Source organism: Lissotriton vulgaris, chromosome 12, assembly GCF_964263255.1.
Source record: "Lissotriton vulgaris chromosome 12, aLisVul1.2, whole genome shotgun sequence".
NCBI classification, from domain to species: domain Eukaryota; kingdom Metazoa; phylum Chordata; class Amphibia; order Caudata; family Salamandridae; genus Lissotriton; species Lissotriton vulgaris.
The window spans coordinates 713,340,334-713,359,337 of record NC_141700.1 but is presented as its reverse complement, the minus strand read 5'-3'; the positions used below and the strand labels follow the sequence as shown (position 1 = coordinate 713,359,337).

At 43.1% G+C, this 19,004-nt stretch overlaps 1 protein-coding gene across 1 annotated transcript in view; it reads left to right on the top strand.

Moving 5' to 3' along the window:
- Window positions 1–19,004, top strand: part of LOC147678091 (hydroperoxide isomerase ALOXE3-like) — a 239,569-nt gene that overhangs the window by 191,772 nt on the left and 28,793 nt on the right. The gene's annotated exons all lie outside the window — the stretch shown is intronic.

The window sequence follows — 19,004 nt, the reverse complement described above, 5'->3', positions numbered from 1 at the left end:
CCAAAAGGCAGACCTAACGGTGTTTCTGATGCTTGTTCACATGCTCATACGTCAAATGCTATTGCCTTGACCGCTCTTTCTGAGGAAGTTTCAGCCCATGGGAGTCTGGTGTATGATCACAACGATTTCTGGGTGTGTATTGGTAATTTGAATAGGTTGCATCCTTTTCAGCGAGATCTTATCAGCATGAATGAGTGTGTAATGTTATCAGGTTTTTTGAGGTGCAAATACTATTAGACTGACATTGTAGTGTTGTTCCCTTGCTCAAGGGTAGTTCCAGGTCTGAACCATTTTGAGTGGTTTGAGAGGTGTCTGGGTGAGTGTTGTCCTTTTTGTGGACAGAGTTGTGTCGTGCATGAGGGCTGGATATGTGTACAGCTTATCTTAAATTTGCCAAGAAGGCTAGTGTGGCAAAGATGGTTTTAAATCTGTATGCTGCTCTTGTTTCTACAAAGATTATATTGGTGATGGGAGAGGTGTGCTGGTAGGATGCCCTGTGTGAGGATTTCGATCTGATACACAATCGCTGAGCCTGTAATTCTGTTCCAACTATGCCTCGGTGGGGTTGTTGATGCTGCTAATCATGATAGCATTGTAAAGAGCTTTAGATAAAATAGAGTTAGATGTCCTAACATAACCCAAGCTTGAGTGGCATCTGAACTAATAATGGCCAGGTTCCTCTGTTTCACCTGTCTAGAGTTGGATATCAGTAGATCAGATTATGGGAGCAACTTTAAAAGGCCTTTTTGGAAGGTGCGGGATTAAATATTCTTGCAAACACTGGAATAGGAGTTCCACAAGAGAACTAGAAAAGAAGACGGACAAAGCCCAACTAAGATGCACTTTCCTCTCCAGATTCAAGGCACATCCGTCAAACTGCCTGAGTTTGTTTCAGGACTGGTGTAATGGGTCAGGCAATGTAAATTCCTTAATGTTAATGAACCATCAGACAGGTATTTTTAGACAAGACTAAAGTCATTAGGAAGAATACCAGTGCCAAAAATGGAATAGGGTTTTGTTCAGCCTAGTGAAGTATTTGTTTTTTGATGGAGAGTCTTTATAAAATGGGCAAGTGCCAGCGAGCGATTCAGAAACTTACATAAATCACAACTAATGTCTAAAGTTAGAGTGGCACAATAGGGTGGCATTTCCAACCAATATCACAGGAGAGCATGCAGACCTGAGTCTGTTTCAGAATTAGATACTACTGGGTTACGTAAGATTCGTCCTAGAAAGGGGGGAACCAGCATATATGTTTTATGACCCTTTGTCTCCTGGGTGCCCTTTAATGCCATGTGGTATTGTTGTATGTCGATTTAGATTCTGTATGCATTTCCGATTCATGCCCTATATAGGTAAATTTCACATTGCCCTCATATAGGCATAGATATCCAGTCCTTATTTAAGCATAGTCCATGCAACCCAAATACAGGCATGGGTACTCCCATCCGTTCATCTACGTCACGAGTTCTTGGAAAACCAGACTCTTAAGCTGTTAGGGACTCCCCCTTGCTTGGATATTGATTTCTCCAAGAACTCATTTATTATGCATGAACATCTATTCCTTAGGGGTTCATTCATGACGTTCATATGCCCGACTTTACGTCAGTACTAGCATTTCTAAACACCTTCAAGATATAAAGATACCTTCACCTGCTATGGCAAAGCACGGTGTGGTTCGGTGCAGTTCGACTACCTCCTTGCACAACGCAGCTCCCCACAGTCCCGAAGGAAACCAAATTTCCAGCTGACGCACTGAGCAGACGCTGTCATCCTCCTGCCGAGAATCCAGCTCCAGTGTTTCTGACTCCCCTTGCGGGGTGTTGGGAGATCAAGTCCAGGGAAAGAGATATCAACCTCTCTCATTCTAAGGTATGGAGTTGATTAGAACCTAGAGAAACCTTTGGAAATTCTTGGCAAAACTAAACTATAGCTAAAACAGCACCTACTTCTTCCCTCGTACTAGACCTTGGTTAGGTACACTGGGGTAGGCGTATGTTAGAAGCACCAGTTGAGTATTTTAACCTGTGTTATTTATGTATGTATTTTTATATATGTCATAGCAACAGACAATGCTATTACAGTATTTTTTTATATTACTGTTTGCCCTGTACGCATTATACTTTGCATTCTGTCTAACGAGTGTAGCAGTTCATATCTCTTGCATGAGAAATAAGACTGTTCAATAAACCCTTTATTGAAACGACCGTCTCACTATTTCTATGCAACTCTGTAGAAACGAAGCATGCACAATTGACTGAGTGAAATAGTTATCTATTGTTTCCATGATTCTGAAGATATTGTTCTGGTTATAGGGGAAACAAAGTTGTCATGTTTATGCGGTTGTCAGAGACTTATCCCTTCTTGTTTATTCGAGAAAGTTTCTATTGACCTCTGAGTTAGCTGGCACACACACAATTAAGTTTAATATACTCGATAGAGACATTCTGACCTTAGTCCTATGTCAAATCTGTAGTGTATATTATTCCAATGCGCAGGACCTAGTGGGAATATTCGAACTGCACTACATGGCGCCCAACGGTTTGGAAAGGCACTAATTTAACGCTAGATACTGGGATAACTCAGTTGTGCTTTTCTCAGAAACCCCCTTTTCCCGTAATACTCCAATAGACATCTGGAGTGGGTAAAGGATAATGTCTGCCATAGCTGAGTAGGACAAAAAATTCTATGTATTAGCTTCTTGGTTTTATTCTACTTTGAAGGATACAGTGTTCCAAAATATTGTGCACCTTGTCTTTGTTCCCTTGAAACTTGATCTGCAAACTTTCAGTCAACAAAATGGCAGACGAAGATAATCCCGGGGCCAGTGGAGCAACAGGCAATAACGCCGATATAGCTTTAAACTATACACTTTTCCAAAGAAACGATGTGAATGCTGTACTAATTCCTCAAAATATAAGGCAAGCCATCACTATAAAACATATAAAATATGGCCTAACATCAAGAGGTGGTTGGGCAGTGTTTGTGATAGAGGCACATGAATATCACCAGACAGAAGTGTTCTATTCATGAACAGTCTTCCCAGAAGCAAATCCAGTAACACGTATGTTTCACTTCTATGAAGAAGATGATCCACCAGAGGAATATATTCCTTTCAAGGATATTGAAATTCCACTCACTTACCAAGAGCATGAGCTCTGGTTTAACGGCACCCTAAAACATTTAAATCACATTACCAGGCTCAGTCCACTAGGTAGACCAGGAGCAACATGGTCAGCTCTGGTCGGCTACACACCTAACCCTGACATTGAATCAATGTCGGACAAGGACCTACTTAGTAACATACAAAATTTAATAGAATTATACAGTTAAAAATCTTTCTGAAAAACACTCCTACTACTTCTAAAAAGAAGTGGGAAAATAGCAAACAAACTTCTAAAGAGAAGCTTTCTCATTCCAGAGGTAGGTCTCCTCAAAAGGAGCCCTCTGAAAGGAGGCATATCCTTAGGCATAGGGATAATGGAGAAAACCTGATAGTTATCAAGATACTGATACACAGAAATCCAAAAGAAGAGGACGGTTAGAAAACAAGGAAGAACGCGTGAAGTCCAAAGACGATCAACACGTTCAGAAAAACAAGAAACCTCAATTTACCAAAAAGAAGGTAGCAGGTCTAAAAATCAGACATGCCGAGGATCTTGAGGGCACAACTCAAGAATGCAGAATGGGCTCAGACAATGTTGGACAGCGCAGCTGATGTCACAATAGCTAGCCAGAACTTGAAGGGTCTTCTGGAGACAGTGGAGTTGAATGAAGACATTCAAGTTGAAACTGCATATACCAGGGTTAGTTCTCCACATAGGTTATACGAAATAACACTCCGGATGGAGGGAGACATACCAACAAAAGTGAAAGCACTGTTTTGGGAGCAACTTTCTAAGGGTTATGACATTCTTCTAGCTGAACAAGACTGGCCACCAGAGTTTGTCAAGGAGTGCCCACATGGCGAAGACATCATTATGCCAGAACTTCTCTAATCATATTCCAATACATTTAAAATATACCTATGCCAGGAAATGGGCAGACGCTGAAGCTCCTGCATTTTACAAAAATCATGTAGGATGGGATAAGGATTCCCCTCACCATAAAATCCAGTTAAAAAAATTAACCAACTGCACAAAGGCAGTACCCAGTTAAACAAACAGCTAAAAAACAGGTCAGGGAGATCTTAGATCAACTTGAATACTAAGGGGTGATTGAAACTTGCACATCATCAATGAACGATCCTTTGTTTCCTGTCTCCAAACCAGACAATACCTATCGTCTAGTATTGGATTACAGATATTTAAACTCTTGTTGCAAAACATTTGCAGTGCAAAATAGACACAGTAAGACATTAATGACTAACATTGTGCGTACAAAATATAAAACAATATTAGCTATTTTGAATGGTTTCTTTTGTCAAAACATTGCACCAGAAAATAGGTATTTGACCGCTTTCTCAATAATGGGGACACAGCGTCACTTCTGTTGTTTCCCTCAAGGATTCAAGGATAGTCCTGGGTTATTTTCAGCAAGGGTAACAGAGTTACTACAAACTTATGATGACGAGGTATTTTCATATGTTGATGACATCTATCTGACAGACAATGACTTCGACAAGTACTTGAACAGAGTGAATACCATTATATTAGGGTTTGCCTCTGAAGGGTACAAATTCAATTTTAAGAAATCAAGAATTGCCCATCTCAACGTCCTTTTCCTAGGATAAGAATTATCAAGTGAAGGCAAAAGCCTAGCAGCCAACTTTTTAGAAAAGTGTGCACTGCTCCAACCTCCAAAAACGCTGAAAAACTTAGTTGATTCTAGGTTTCCTGAATTTCGGAAGAACTTACATTCTAAATTACGCAGAAAGGGTAAAACCTCTCTACGAATTAATCAAACCTGATTTTAAAATAGTAAATTGGACAAAAAACCCATGAAAATATTGCGTTCACTCCAAACAGACATGTTAGCAACAAAACATTTGCAAACACACATAAACATACGCAACTTAGTGATCCGAATAATTCCGGGTTAGTGCAGATTCACCTACTTGACTTTTAACGAAGGTGAACAAGTACCAATTGCATACAAATCACATTTGTACACACAATCAGAAATGAAATTCACTTCTACAGAAAACATTCTAACAGCTATTCAAACTGCTGTAGCAAAAGAAAGATCCCTCAATATCTAAAGAATACAAAGTGTCCAAATTTGATGTCCCATAAAGAAAGCTATCTTGTCTAAATTAAGCAATGAAAGCAAATAAGGGACATCAAAGGAGGAGACGAAGAAAGTGTCAGCAAAATGTGAACCTCAGCAGAAGTTAAGGGGAAATGAAAGAGTATAGAGCCTGAAGCTTTCAACTCTAAGAAGGCCGGAAGAATGATCTGCTCTTCTAAAGAATAAAAAATGTCCAAATTTGGTGTCCCTTAAAGAAAGCTATCTTGTCTAAATTAAGCGATGAAAGCAAATAAGGGACATCAAAGGAGGAGAAGAAGAAAGTGTCAGCATAATGTGAACCTCAGCAAAAGTTAAGGGGAAATGAAAGAGTATCGAGCCTGAAGCTTTCAACTCCAAGAAGGCCAGAAAAATGATCTGCTCTCTCTCAAGTCAGGATAAAATCTGTTCTCACTATCTACAGAACACTAATTAAAAGCATGATCAAAGGTTGCAAAACATCAAAATCTCTCTCCTACAGTCCAAAGCCAATCCCATGGCTGCATTGCTGAGAGACGGTAAACCCCATAAATTACTATTATCCCACAATTTGGAACACACCTGCTTGTCCTTGAGAGGTGTATCTTCCTGGTACGCCAGGCACAGAAGGCTTCTTCACCATCATCCCTCCATGTCTACTGCCAACTACCATTCTCATGACTCACTATCAGTCTAAGGCACCATAATGAAGCTTTTCTCTAACTAACGAGTAACCCAATAACGCACCGGGAGAGGAGAGTAAAGCAGCATATTGACAAACATTTAATATGTGCTATGTTCAGCTAAGACCTAACATCAAGCTAAGTTAACTCTTACCTCTTTTTGGTATCATTAATAATAAGCAACTAAATAATCATTGGTGAAGCGTACATATTCAATAAATTTGGATACATTGATTGAATACAACAAACGTGATGCTTTAATTGACCAGAAATTATCACCTACTACAATTTTAATAAAGTGAAGCACGTGGGTTAATAAACTAAAGCAAACATTAAAAATATTTGTTGCACAAAAATACATATAAATGACGTAAAGAAGATGGAGCCTGATTTCGCTCTGCTCCAATCGTGTAAAATAGAACAAACAGATTTTTAGGTGATTGAGAGTTTATTTAAAACACACAACTAATTTTTACTGTTTGTATAGTTTTGGGATGATATAGAATTTTACTGGCTGATTTCGCACCTGCCTATATTGTGGAATGTTTACACTCACCAACAGGGTTTCTCCATGAGAATGTAATTATGAGCTTTGGGAGGAGTCAGTTTCAGATGAAATCCTCATATTCTACCAATACAAATAATGCTAGTTTAATATTCAAACATCCATTCAGACATTTATTTACCCATTTATTCTTCCATCGACCTTTAGATATACATATATAAAAAATATTTATTTTTCAGAAAGACACACATTCACTGGATGATGTCATCAGTGATGTCATTTGAGATGTCATCAGTGATGTCATGAGTGATGTCACTGACCATGTCATGAGTGATGTAATATGTGACGTCATCAGCAGTGCATTGCAGGCGCGCGAGTTATAGTTAGCTGTACTAACTATAACGGGGGCAATTTCAATGGTTTTGAATGAGTGAAATGTCCTGCTAACTATAACATGTGTGAAACCTATGTTTTTTTCAGTGACTTTCTAAGGTTTTTTAAATGCTAATTCCTCACTATAACATGGCTGAAACCTATGTTTTTTTCAGTGAATTTCAAAGGTTTTGTGAATGATAATTTTTAAATGTATTAGTTGTTATTTTTTCTATACTGATTTACTACATTGTCTTAAAGTATTTATTTTTAGATATTTAATTTTTAAATTACATTACATATTTTTAATATAAATTGAAAAAAATGTTTTTAAAAATATTGAAATTGTAATATTAATTTTTTTAATTTTATATATTTTTTAATTTATTTATATTTTATATAGCAGGCAATGATATCATATGGAAGGAAATTCAAGTTACTGGCAAGTACGGTTAAAATTACTTTTCAGCAACAGTAGTCGGATGAAAGATGCAGCAGTGAGGTCTCTCCTGATAACAGGTGAGTAAATCGGAATTCTTTTTTGAGGAATTTTTTTAACTTCCAAAGCTCCACACTTAGAAAAATTTCCAAGTGAAACCAGTCAATGTTAGAATATTGAAGGAAATTCAAGTTACTGTAAGTATGGTTAGAATTACTTTTCAGGATCAGTAGTGGGCTGAAAGATGCAGCACTGAGGTCTCTCCTGATAACAGGTGAGTAAATCGGAAATCGCAGTTTGGCTGATTTTAGAGGAATATTTCGCTCAATAGTGAAGGAAGGGGGCGAGGCCTGAGGTGATATGTGTGCAAACACGCCCTATGGCACGTTTTAGGTTGGAGAATTACTTCCTCTTCAATCCTGAGGGCCCTGTGAGCCAACTAGCCCACCAGGTACCTCCAGTATGCGCCAGGGAGCTGCGTTGCAGAGAGGTGTTCAGAGGGCACACCGACTTTTTACAGCACTCTGCAACGCAGCTCCGTGGCGCTTACTGGAGGTACCTGTTGGACTAGTTGGCCCCTAGGGGACCTCTGGATTGAAGAGGAATTAATTCCCCAACTTAAAACGCGCCACAGGGCATGTTTGCACACATATCACCTCAAGCCCGGCCGTCTACCTTCACCACTGTGCAAACACACCCCGTAGTGCGTTCTAAGTTGGGGGATTAAGTCGCCTTGCATACTGGGCATCCATGGAGGCCAACTAGCCCACCAGGAACCTCCAGTATGCGCCAGGGGGCTGCGTTGCAGAGAGGTGTAAAAAGAGGCGTGGCCTCATTACACCTCTCCGCAAAGCAGGCCCCTGGTGCGTTTGCACAGGGGGAACTCATTCCCCTTGCATACTGGGGGTCCCTGGGGGCCAACTAGCCCACCAGGAACCTCCAGTATGGGTCAGGGGGCTGCGTTGCAGAGAGGTGTAAGGAGGCCACGCCCCTTTTTACACCTCTCTGCAACGCAGCCCCCTGGTGCATTTGCAGAGGTGAAACCAATTCCCCTTGCATACTGGGGGTCCCTGGGGGCCAACTAGCCGATCAGGAACCTCCAGTATGCGCCAGTGGCATGCCTTGCAGAGAGGTGTTCTGAGGCCATGCCCCTTTTTACACCTCTCTGCAAAGCAGCCCCCTGGCGCATACTGGAGGTTCCTGGTGGGCTAGTTGGCCCTCAGGGACCCCCAGTATGCAAGGGGAATTAGTTCCCCCTCTGCAAACGCGCCAGGGGCGCGTTTGCAGAGAGGTGCAGGGAGGGGGCATGGCCTCCTCCAGTTCCCATTTTTTTTCTTTACTTTTAAGGAGCCCCCCTACTTTTTCTTCTTTTTTGGGGCCCTGGGGACCCCATCCCCCAGGGCCTGGCCCCAATTTTTATTTAAAAAAAATCAGGAAGGGGGCCAAGTGGCCCCCCTCCCACGGCCATGCTCTGCCCATCCCCCAGGGCATTGGTCTTTTTTTAAAGAAAATTAGGAGGAGGGCTGCTTTGCCCCCCTCCTGTGGACACTATTGGCCCCGAGAAACCCATCCCCCGGGGCTGGCCATTTAAAAACATTTATTTATTTTTTTGGGAGGGGGGCTCCTCCCAGGCCACAAGGCTCCCGCCCTACCATAGCAAACAGCAGTATCCCGGGGGTAGGCACCCTGGGACACTGCAGGAGACGGCTCGTTGTGGAGGGCCCCAGGGCCATCAAGGGCTCCAGGAGGGGGGCCGCGTGGCCACCCTTCCACCTGTTAAAAGCCCCGGAGGTGGTGGTCCCCGGGGCTGGGGGGTCCGTAACGGACCCACCAATTTAAATATATATGCCCCGGGGAGGTGGCAGTCCCCGGGGGGTGTTGGGGGGCTTGAGCCCCCCACACAGGTTTTTAAAAAAAAATTTAAATAAAGGAAGCCACTGGGGGTGGCCATCCCCAGGGCTGCCGGGGGGCTGTGAGCCCCCCGCATACTTCAAAATAAAGCCCCGGGGGTGGCAGTCCCCGGGGCTCAGGAGACCTTAGAGGCCCCCCATCATGCATATCTAAGCCCCGGTGGGTGGCGGTCCCCAGGGCTGCGGGAGTGCCGAGTTGCCCCCGCTATCATACTTACTTTGCCACAAGGGGTGGCAGTCTCCGGGGCAGTGTGGGGGGATTGTGGCCCCCCACACTTTTTTTCATAAAGCTTTCGGCATTTCGTCCGCTCGGGAGGGTAATTAGAAAAAAATCTGACCAGGTTCTTTTTTTTTACGGGGTACGCGTATCCTGCGATTTCAAAAAAAAGAAAAAGTTGTGGGGACCCCCTGAGCAGGCCTAGGGGTCAGGGTATTTCTACCCTGCCCCCTTTGCATGTTTTGCACGTTTGTTTCACTGCTTCCTCGTGCCTCGGTTCTCCAAGATGGCTGTCAACACTTCCTGGTTTGGAGTGTTGACAGACAATTAGCATAAAGCTTGTGCTCTGTAAGGTACAGAGTACAGTACAAAGTACGGTACTTCATCTCTAGATATATCTATGATTTTACTTTTGATTTTCTCAGGAACTACAGAACGGATTTACACCATTTAACAAAACCCGTAATCTGCAAACCGAACTCTACCTTTTTGCCAAATTTGGTTTGATTCCGTTCAGCAGTTCGGGCTGTAGCTGTGTCTAAAGGTCCCTATGGAAAATTGCATGGGGAAAACACATTTTGGGACCCCCCTTTTTTCTCGGCCCCCGTTTGACGAATCGCCCCCAAACTTTCAGGGAAGGAGCGGAGCAGGCCATTTTCTTTGAGAATTTCGCAAAGATTCGTCGACCGGCGCCAAAGTTATTCCAAATAGAGTTTTGCAGATTTCCTATGGAAACTAGGTCCCAACTATAACTACCTACTTATATATATATGACCAGCGAGCAAGGCGACTGGGATCGCCGAAACGCGTTTGGTGGAGGGCACAGCAATGCACTTAAAAGAATGAAAAATTAAATAAAACTACAGCGGCTGCTGTTGAATGTAAGAGTCCGTCTCTCTCATTTTCTTTGGCGTGGAAACTTAGCACGTAAAGAGTGGTTATCGTATATATATATATATATATATATATATATATATATATATATATATATCAAAGATAGTATTCCACCTGGGGCCGCCAAACTCACAGCTGGTGCAAATGGAAACAACAACTGCAAAAAAGGTTCAGTGCACTCATGGGGTATAAACTGGCTTTGTTTCATCCGCAAATGCATTTCTGGCTTGTTGCCTTCATCAATGCGGAAAAGCCGTAGATGAAAAAGCACAGTCATTTAAACAGTCCTGCCATCCGATTGGGGAATCCATGGCCACTGGGAGGACTGCGGACTGCAACTTCCAAGAGGCTGGCAGTGGGGCGTCAATATTTCCGATAATATAAATGATATTATGGGCCTCAATGTTCCATTCCCCAATCAAGTCCGATGTCCAGTTGAAATGTTATGACACTCCCACCACCTTGATAAATCAATAGCAGCCGAAGTCACAGTGCCTGAAATTGCCCCTCGACTGCCACTGGATGTTGTCATGGACTTTACTGCGAGTGTCCTTCATATGGCAAGGCACTCTAGCTTTGAGTAAATCACAACCTGTATAGGTTGACAGAGTCCGTCGGTGGCGGTTCTGGCAGCCCAAAATAATTTAAAAGACAGCAATCCACCTGGGGCCAACGGAACTCACAGCGGGTGCAACCGGAAAGCGGGGGTGGAACCAGCTTGTTAAACAACAACGGCAAAAAAACTATTTGGTGCACTCACAGGGTATGTACAGGCTTTATTTCACAGACGTGTTTCTGGCTTGTTGCCTTCATCAGTGCGGAAAAGCCACAGATGAAAAAGCACAGTCATTTAAACAGTCCTGCCATCTGATTGGTGAATCCATGGCAATTGGAGGACTGCAACTTCCCAGAGGCTGGCAGTGAGGCGTCAACATTTCCGATAACATCAATGATAATATGGGCCTCAATGTTCCATTCCCCAATCATGTCCGATGTCCAGTTGAAATGTTATGACACTCCCACCACCTTGATAAATCAATAGCAGCCGAAGTCACTGTGCTTGAAATTGCTCCTGGTCTGCCACTGGATGTTGTCACAGACTTTACCACGAGTGTCCTTGATATGGAAAGGCACTCTAGCTTTGAATAAACCACAACCTGAATAGGTTGACAGTGTCCCTCGGTGGTCATTTGAGATATCATCAGTGACGTCATCAGTGACGTCATCGGTGATGTCACTGACCATGTCATGAGTGATGTAATATGTGATATCATTAGAGTGCATTGCGTGAGCTCGAGTTATACTTAGCTCAACTAACCATAACAGCCAAATTTCTCTGATTTTGTAGGAGTGAAATGTCCAACTATCGATAACGTCCTTGAAACCTCTTTTGTTCTGTGAATTTCTAAGGTTTTTTAATTGCTCATTTCTAACTATAACGTCCCTGAAACCTATGGTTTTTTCAGTGAATTTCAAAGTTTTTTTAAATGCTAATTTCTAACTATAACATCCCTGAAACCTATGGTTCTTTCAGTGAATTTCAAAGTTTTTTTAAATTCTAATTTCTAACTAAAACATCCCTGAAACCTATGGGTTTTTTCAGTAAATTTCAAGGGTTTTTTAAATGCTAATTTCTAACTATGCCTACAGAGGTAGGACATATGCATAAAGTAGAAGAAAGGTACCGAAAGAAGCAAGAGATATGCAGAAAGAACCAACAGAAGTACCGAAAGAGGCCTTGTTGCAAAGCTATCCTGTGCCCCCAACTTTTAGTGAAAACACCTACATACACTAGGGTACATTATGGGTTGGGGTACCACTGTGATTGGCATGACCTCCCCTGTAAGGCCCTAGTACATAATAGGGCAGGGGGATTAAAACTACCTCTAACTCAGAGGTTCAGAAATATGTAAGAGAAGTGTGGAAAGGAGCAACAATGGTGCCGAAAGTGGCAAGAGAGGTGTAGAAAGAAGCAAGTGAAGTACAGAAACAGGCAAGAGAAGTGCAGAAACAGGCAAGAGAATTGCTGAATGAAGCAACAGAGGTGTAGAAAGAAGCAAGAAAAGTACAGAAACAGGCACATGAGATGCAGAAACAGGCATGAAAGGTACAGAAAGAGGGAAGACGAGTGCAGAAAGAGACAACAGGGGAGCAGAAAGAAGCAAGACAGGTGCAGAAAGAATCATGGAAAATGCAGAATGACACAACAGGGGGTCAGAAAGAGGCAAGGGATGTGCAGAAAAAAGCAACAGAGGGGCCAAAGGAGGCAAGAGAACTGCAGAAAGAAGCAAGAAAGTTGCAGAAACAGGCAAACGTGGTACAGAAAGAGGGAACAGAGGTGCAGACAGATGCAAGAGAGGTGCCTAAACAGGTAAATGTGGTGCAGAAAGAGGCAAGCATGGTGTGTAAATTTGAAAAAAGGTTGAGAAAGAAGCAAGAGCAGTGCAAAAGAACCAACAGAGGTGCAAAAAGAGGCAAGTGAGGTGCAGAAGGAGGCAAGAGAACTACAGAAAGAGGAAAGAGAGCTGCAGAAGCAGGCAAAAGGGGTGCAGAAAGAGGGAACAGGTGGGCAGATTGAGGCCTGGAGGTGCAGAAAGAGCGAAGAGGTGTGCAGAAAAAGGCAAGAGGGATTCAGAAATTTACAAAAGAGGTACAGGAAGATGCCACAGCAGTGCAGAAAGAACCAACAGAGGAGCAGAAAGAGGCAAGTGAAGTGCAGAATGAAGCAAAAGAGGTGCAGAAAGAACCAACAGAGGTCGAAAAAGAGGCAACAAGGGTACAGAAAGGAGTAGGAGAGGTGCACAAAGAGGCAAGAGGGGCACAGAAAGAGGCAGGAGGGTGCATAAAGAGATAGAGAACGGTAGAAAGAAGCAAAAGAGGTGCTGAAAGAGGCCCAAAGGGTGCATAAAGAGATAAGACAGGTGAAGAAAAAAGGAACGGGGCTACAGAAAGAGGCAAGAGTGGTGGACAAAGAGGGAAGAGAGGTGTAACTAACAGGCAAAAGAGTTGCACAAAGAGGGAAGAAGGAGGCAAGAGAACTGCAGAAAGAATCAAGAGAGTTGCAGAAACAAGTAAGAGAGGCACAGAAAGAGGCAAGAGAGTTACAGAAAGAGGCAAGAGAACTATAGAAAGAGGTCATAAAGGTACAGAAAGAGGCAAGTGAGGTACATAAAGAAGCAAGATATGTACAGAAAGAGGGAAGAGGGGGGAGAGAGAGGAAAGAGGGGTACAGAAAGAAGTAAGACAGGTGCAGAAAGAAACAAAAGAAGCACAGTAAGAAGGAACAGAGGTGCAGAAAGAGGCAAAAAGGGTGCAGAAAGACGTAAGAGGTATATAGAAAAAGGCAAGAGAGGTGCAGAAAGAGGGAAGAAGGGTACAGAAAGAGGCAAGAAGGGTACAGAAAGAAGCAAATGAGGTGCAGAAAGAGGCAACATATATACAGAAAGAGGGCAGAGAGGTGCAGAAAGTAGACGAGATTTACAGAAAGAGGCAAGATAAGTGCAAAAAAAGGATGAAATGTGCAGAAAGAAGCAACAGAAATGCAGAAAGAGGCAAGATGGGTGCAGAAGGAAGCAAGAGTGGCTTGCACACAATTAATACCAATTTAACCCACATTTAGCAATAAGTAACAGGTGACCATTCTAGGTTTGCAAAGGGGCTTCCACCACGTTGTAATACTTGTTACTGCATTTTTTGTAACATTTGAGCCGTTTCAGCTAGAAGCAAGGCTTTTTTTTTGTTCAAATCCGCAGATTAGGGAGCAGATGATGAATTATGTGGCTAATGCAGAAAATGTATAATTGTTTGCAAGTCGGTCTAGCCAAACAGTTGGATAATTCCAGTGGCCCTGTTTATACCTCTGACTAGGTCCACAAGTGCTCCTCAGTGATTCCTTCTTTTTTTGTCTCACTGAGTTCATAGTTGAGCATCTATGGAAACGAGGAAGACTATACCTGAGGTTACCACTCCACAACACAGACTACCACCATACCACATAATTACTCTCCATAAATAATCCCACTCTACTTAACTCCTGTCCTCTAAATACTACATACTTTCTATCTACATAATTTCAGTGCACAAAATACCACATAATTTCACTACACACAACATACATCCACTCCAGAAAATATTAGTAAAAAGCGTTTACATTTACAATGCCAATAGCTCTAATTCTCACAAATGCAATACCTATTACATTGCAAACACTTCTTTGACTAGTAGTCACATTTGCAGAGTGGTGGAGAAAGGAGCTGGGCCTCCGACCAGTGCTCAAGAATTCCACTTTGTAGGACTTACAGGAGAGCTTCTTGGCTCCCAAAGTCCCTCAGAAGTAAATTGGACTTCATCCCCCCACCCTGTAGTCTGCCGGGAGGTGCGTTTGTAGAGTGGTAGAGTATGGAGGGCATGTCCTCCGAAGACATCTTAGCAATCCCTCTGTGTGAGACTTATTTGAGGTAACAATAGGGGTAGTTGCCCACCAAGGACATCCTTGGGGGACAACTACCCCTCATATTACCTCCAGTAAGTCCCACACAGCAGGATTGCTAAGTTCTCATAGCAGGGCACCTCCCCTTTGCCCACCACTCTACAAACATGCTCCCTGACCTGCTCTTTGATGGGGATTGAAGTCCCCTTCACTGCTAGGGGTCCTTTAAGGGCCAACTAGCCTACCTCTTACCTCCAGTAAGTCCTTACACAGAGGGGTTGCTGAGAGGTGGAAAAAGGCCACACCCCCTTTTCCCACCACTCTGCAAATGCGCCTCCTGGCCCGTTCCATGTTGGGGTATTAAGTCGCCTTCATTCCTGAGGGTTCCTGGGGGCCAACTAGCCCACCAGCTGCCTCCAGTAAGCGCCACACACATGGATTGCTGAGAGCAGTCTGAAGCCATGCCCCTTTTTTACACCACTCTGCAAACGCTGCTCCTGCGCATTGCTGCTCGGGGGATAAAGTCCACTTGTGTCCTGAGGTCCTCAGGAAAATCTGTGTTTCCAAGAGCTTGCGATAACACTATCACCTGAGAGCATCCTGAGCCGGAACGTGAGCTCACACCCACGAGTCTGTAGTGACTGTATTCTCACGGTGATCATCTAGAAGCACATACGAGTTTTTGTTCACTCTCAACATACAAGGGCATGTAGTGAGTATCTATTGACAAGCTGAACATCTACACATACTTAATGAGTGTGTAATCACACAAAGACTATCAAAGATCCCATTCTGAGTGTCTGCTCACAGCGAATATTCAAGAGTCTGTAGTGAGTGTATGAGACACATTGAATGTTGTTAATTAGTATGTTCACACAATGGCCATCTAAAAGCTTATATAATGAGTGTGAGCTCACAAATTGCAAATCCACAGCACACTATAAACCAGCATGCTCACCTAGTGAACATCCCATTGTTCTTTGGTGTGTATTTACATACGAGCACCTTAGTGTTCAGCATACTCAAACCCCATGCAAATACTGTGGTCAAATGTTGTACATACTAGTGTCCTCTGCAAGTGAGTGCGCATGCACACACACACACACACGAGCGCGCACAAGTGCAAACCAAGATGGGTAAGAGTCCCTTGTGAATGTGCGTTAAGGACCCAGGTAAAGCCCCTCTGCGTGCTGCACCCCTTGTCTAGCACTCGCCATACAAGGTATCCCAGCCAAGCCTCACTGCCACGGGTACAAAAGGGGGTGGTGATGGTTGGAGCATCTGAACCAATCAAACACTCACACCCAGTCAACAGATCTGGGTTTAATCCATCACCGTTCTTTAGCCCACTCTGCCACCCCAGTTCACTGCCAGGGCAGGGTACAGTAAAACATCACTTGAATGGAGCTCGGCGTGCGGCTGCACTTTGCTGAAGTCATTTTGGAACTCAAGGAAACCCGTAGAGGGGCCTTCGGACCATGGGTTAATTCAGTTATTATAGACAACAGGGGTCCTAGGGATTTAGGATGTAACAAGAAATGCTAATATAGACCACAATCAGTACTATATTTCTTTATCGCCCAACCGGGCGTAGAATAATTTATTGAGAATAACATAAATTTACATTGACCAGGAGAAGGTCAGAATATGAACAACAAGATAGGGTACAGTCCTGTACCTATCCCGTAAAGTTGGAAAACCAATAGAGTCAAGCAAGGTAGAAGAAAGGAAAGAGGTTTTTCAGGCAAGAAAAGATTTTTGGAGCCAAAGGATGGCTTGTGAATTCAATAGATAGTCTCGCAAAATACATCCAACAGTGTCAACAGTAAATTATACACATTAGATCATATGTGACACTGTTAAGAGCGTCGACGTTTCGATCCCTAAGGGCTCTCAATAAAATGGGATCATCATCAGGACAATTTATAATCATAGCCTGAATTACAATGCGAACGCCTTCACAAGTCCAAGATCAAGGTCGTGATGGCATGAATGTTGCTTAGTTGGAGAGGATTTCTCTTTCCGGCTCTGGGAGGTGATTGCTGGCCGCACTTTGGGCAGCCGTGGTGTGGAAGTAGAACACAATGGTTTCTTCCCGTTTTGAGAGTAGGGTTGACTCCTTTGTTTGGATCCGCAGACTCAATACTGACTTCGCGGTGGAAGTGGCGGTGGGGTGGTGGGAGAAACTCGATGGTCTTCTCCCCCTTCAATGGCAGCGGATTCGCTTCTCCCACCACCCCACCGCCACTTCCACATCGCAAAAATCACACTGTGTGAGAGTTACTGGAGATAAGAGGTAGGCTAGTTGCCTATGGACTGCCAGCAATGAAGGAGACTTCAATTTCCATTGAAAAGTGTGCATTTGTCGAGTGGTGGGCAAATGGGGTGTGGCCTGTTATGAGAACTTAGCAATCCTGCTTTGTGGTACTTGCTGGAGGTAATAGGAGGGGTAGTTGGTCCCCAAGGATGTCCTTGGGGCCAAGTACCCCTCTTGTTACCTCCGGTAAGTCCCACACAGAGGATTGCTAAGACGTCATCAAAGCCAAGCCCCCATTCTCCACCACTCGGCAAACGCACCTCCTGGTAGACTACAGAATGGGGGATGTAGTCCACTTTACTCCTAAGGGACATTAGGGGCCAAGAAACCCTCCTGATACCTCCTGTAAGGCCTATGCAGGGGAATTCTTGAGCGTTGGTCGGAGGCCTAGCACCCTTTCTCTACCACTCTACAAATGCAACTACTAGTTAAAGTAGCATGTTTCTGCACCTCTGACGTAGAGGTAGTTTTAGTCCCCCTACCCTATTATATGCTAGGGCCTTACAGGCGAGGTCATGCCAATCACAGGGATACAACAACCCATAGTGTACCCTAGCGTATGTAGGTGTTTTCACTGTATTCTGAGTGTCTCTTAGCAAAGCACCGGCTCTAGGCCTGGTTAGTTAGAATCAGTTACCACCAGTACCCTTCAGCAAAATGTTGGGGGCACAGGATGACTTTGCAACAAGGCCTCTTTCTTCACCTCTGTTGGTTCTTTCTGCATATATTTTGCTTCTTTCTGTACTTTTCTTTGACTTCCTGGACTTCTGTTGCCTCTCTGCATTTCTCTTGCATCTTTCAGCGCCTTTCTTCTTCTTTCTGCACATGTCCTAATTCTGAAGCCATAGTTAGAAATTTGCATTTAATGCCTTAACCGCGGCGGTTTTTCTGCTGCGGTGCGGGCGTTCTATTAAGTGGGCGGGGCTCAATCGGCCGTTGGCCGACGGCAGCATGGAAGGGGTTAAAAAACCTTAGAAATTCACTGACAAAACCACAGGTTTTAGGGACGTTATATTTAGAAATTAGCGTTTAAAGAACCTTAGAAATTCACTGGAAAAAAACATAGGTTTCAGGGATGTTATAGTTAGTAATTAGCATTTAAAAAAACCTTAGAAATTCACTAAAAAAACAAAGGTTTCAGCCACGTTATAGTTAGTAATGAGAGATTTTTCTCAGGGGAAACCCAATAAACCCTTGTAGACTTGGGCAGTTTATGGTTCAAAACATAGGGTGCTACAAGGGACTTATTTCAGAAATGTTTTCTCTTAGTCAACGAGTGGTATCGCAATTTCACACTCTTAAGTATCCAGAGGATATCAAATTTTTTTGAACACAGCATAAATGCATGGAAGGTAAAGATTAAAACAGAAACACACAGTGACTAGATGATATCATCAGTGATGTCATTTGAGATGTCATCAGTGACGTAACTGACCATGTCTTGAATGATGTATTATGTGACGTCATCAGCAATGCATTTCAGGGGCGCAAGTTATAGTTAGCTGAACTAACTATAACGGCTGAATTTCTCTGGTTTTGTACGAGTGAAATGTGCAACTAACTATAATGTCCCTAAAACCTATGTTTTTTTCAGTGAAAAAAAAATAAAACAAAAAAAATATATATATTTATATATATATATCAAGGCTTGACAGGCATCACAACGAATCACTCAAGGACGGGTGCTTTATGCGGCGATGCATTCCGCAAAATATCGGCTCCAATTTCCCCACCTAAGAAGAAAATAAGCACTCACGGGTAGTGTTCTATCTTGGAATTTATTTCACGAACAAACGCGTTTTGGCGGTCTGCCTTCTTCGGTGTTGCCAGCACACTGTGGGCAGCCATCTTTTTATTCAATCAAAATGCATGTAACAGAAAGAGAACTATGTGGACCTTCAAAATAGCAGTGTAAATCATCCGCCATCTTGTAACCTATGATCTATACACAAATGCGGACATAGTTGATATATTTTACATTGAGTGTCAATTCTTTCTTAGTTTAAAATGCACAAAATTCATCTGATCTATTT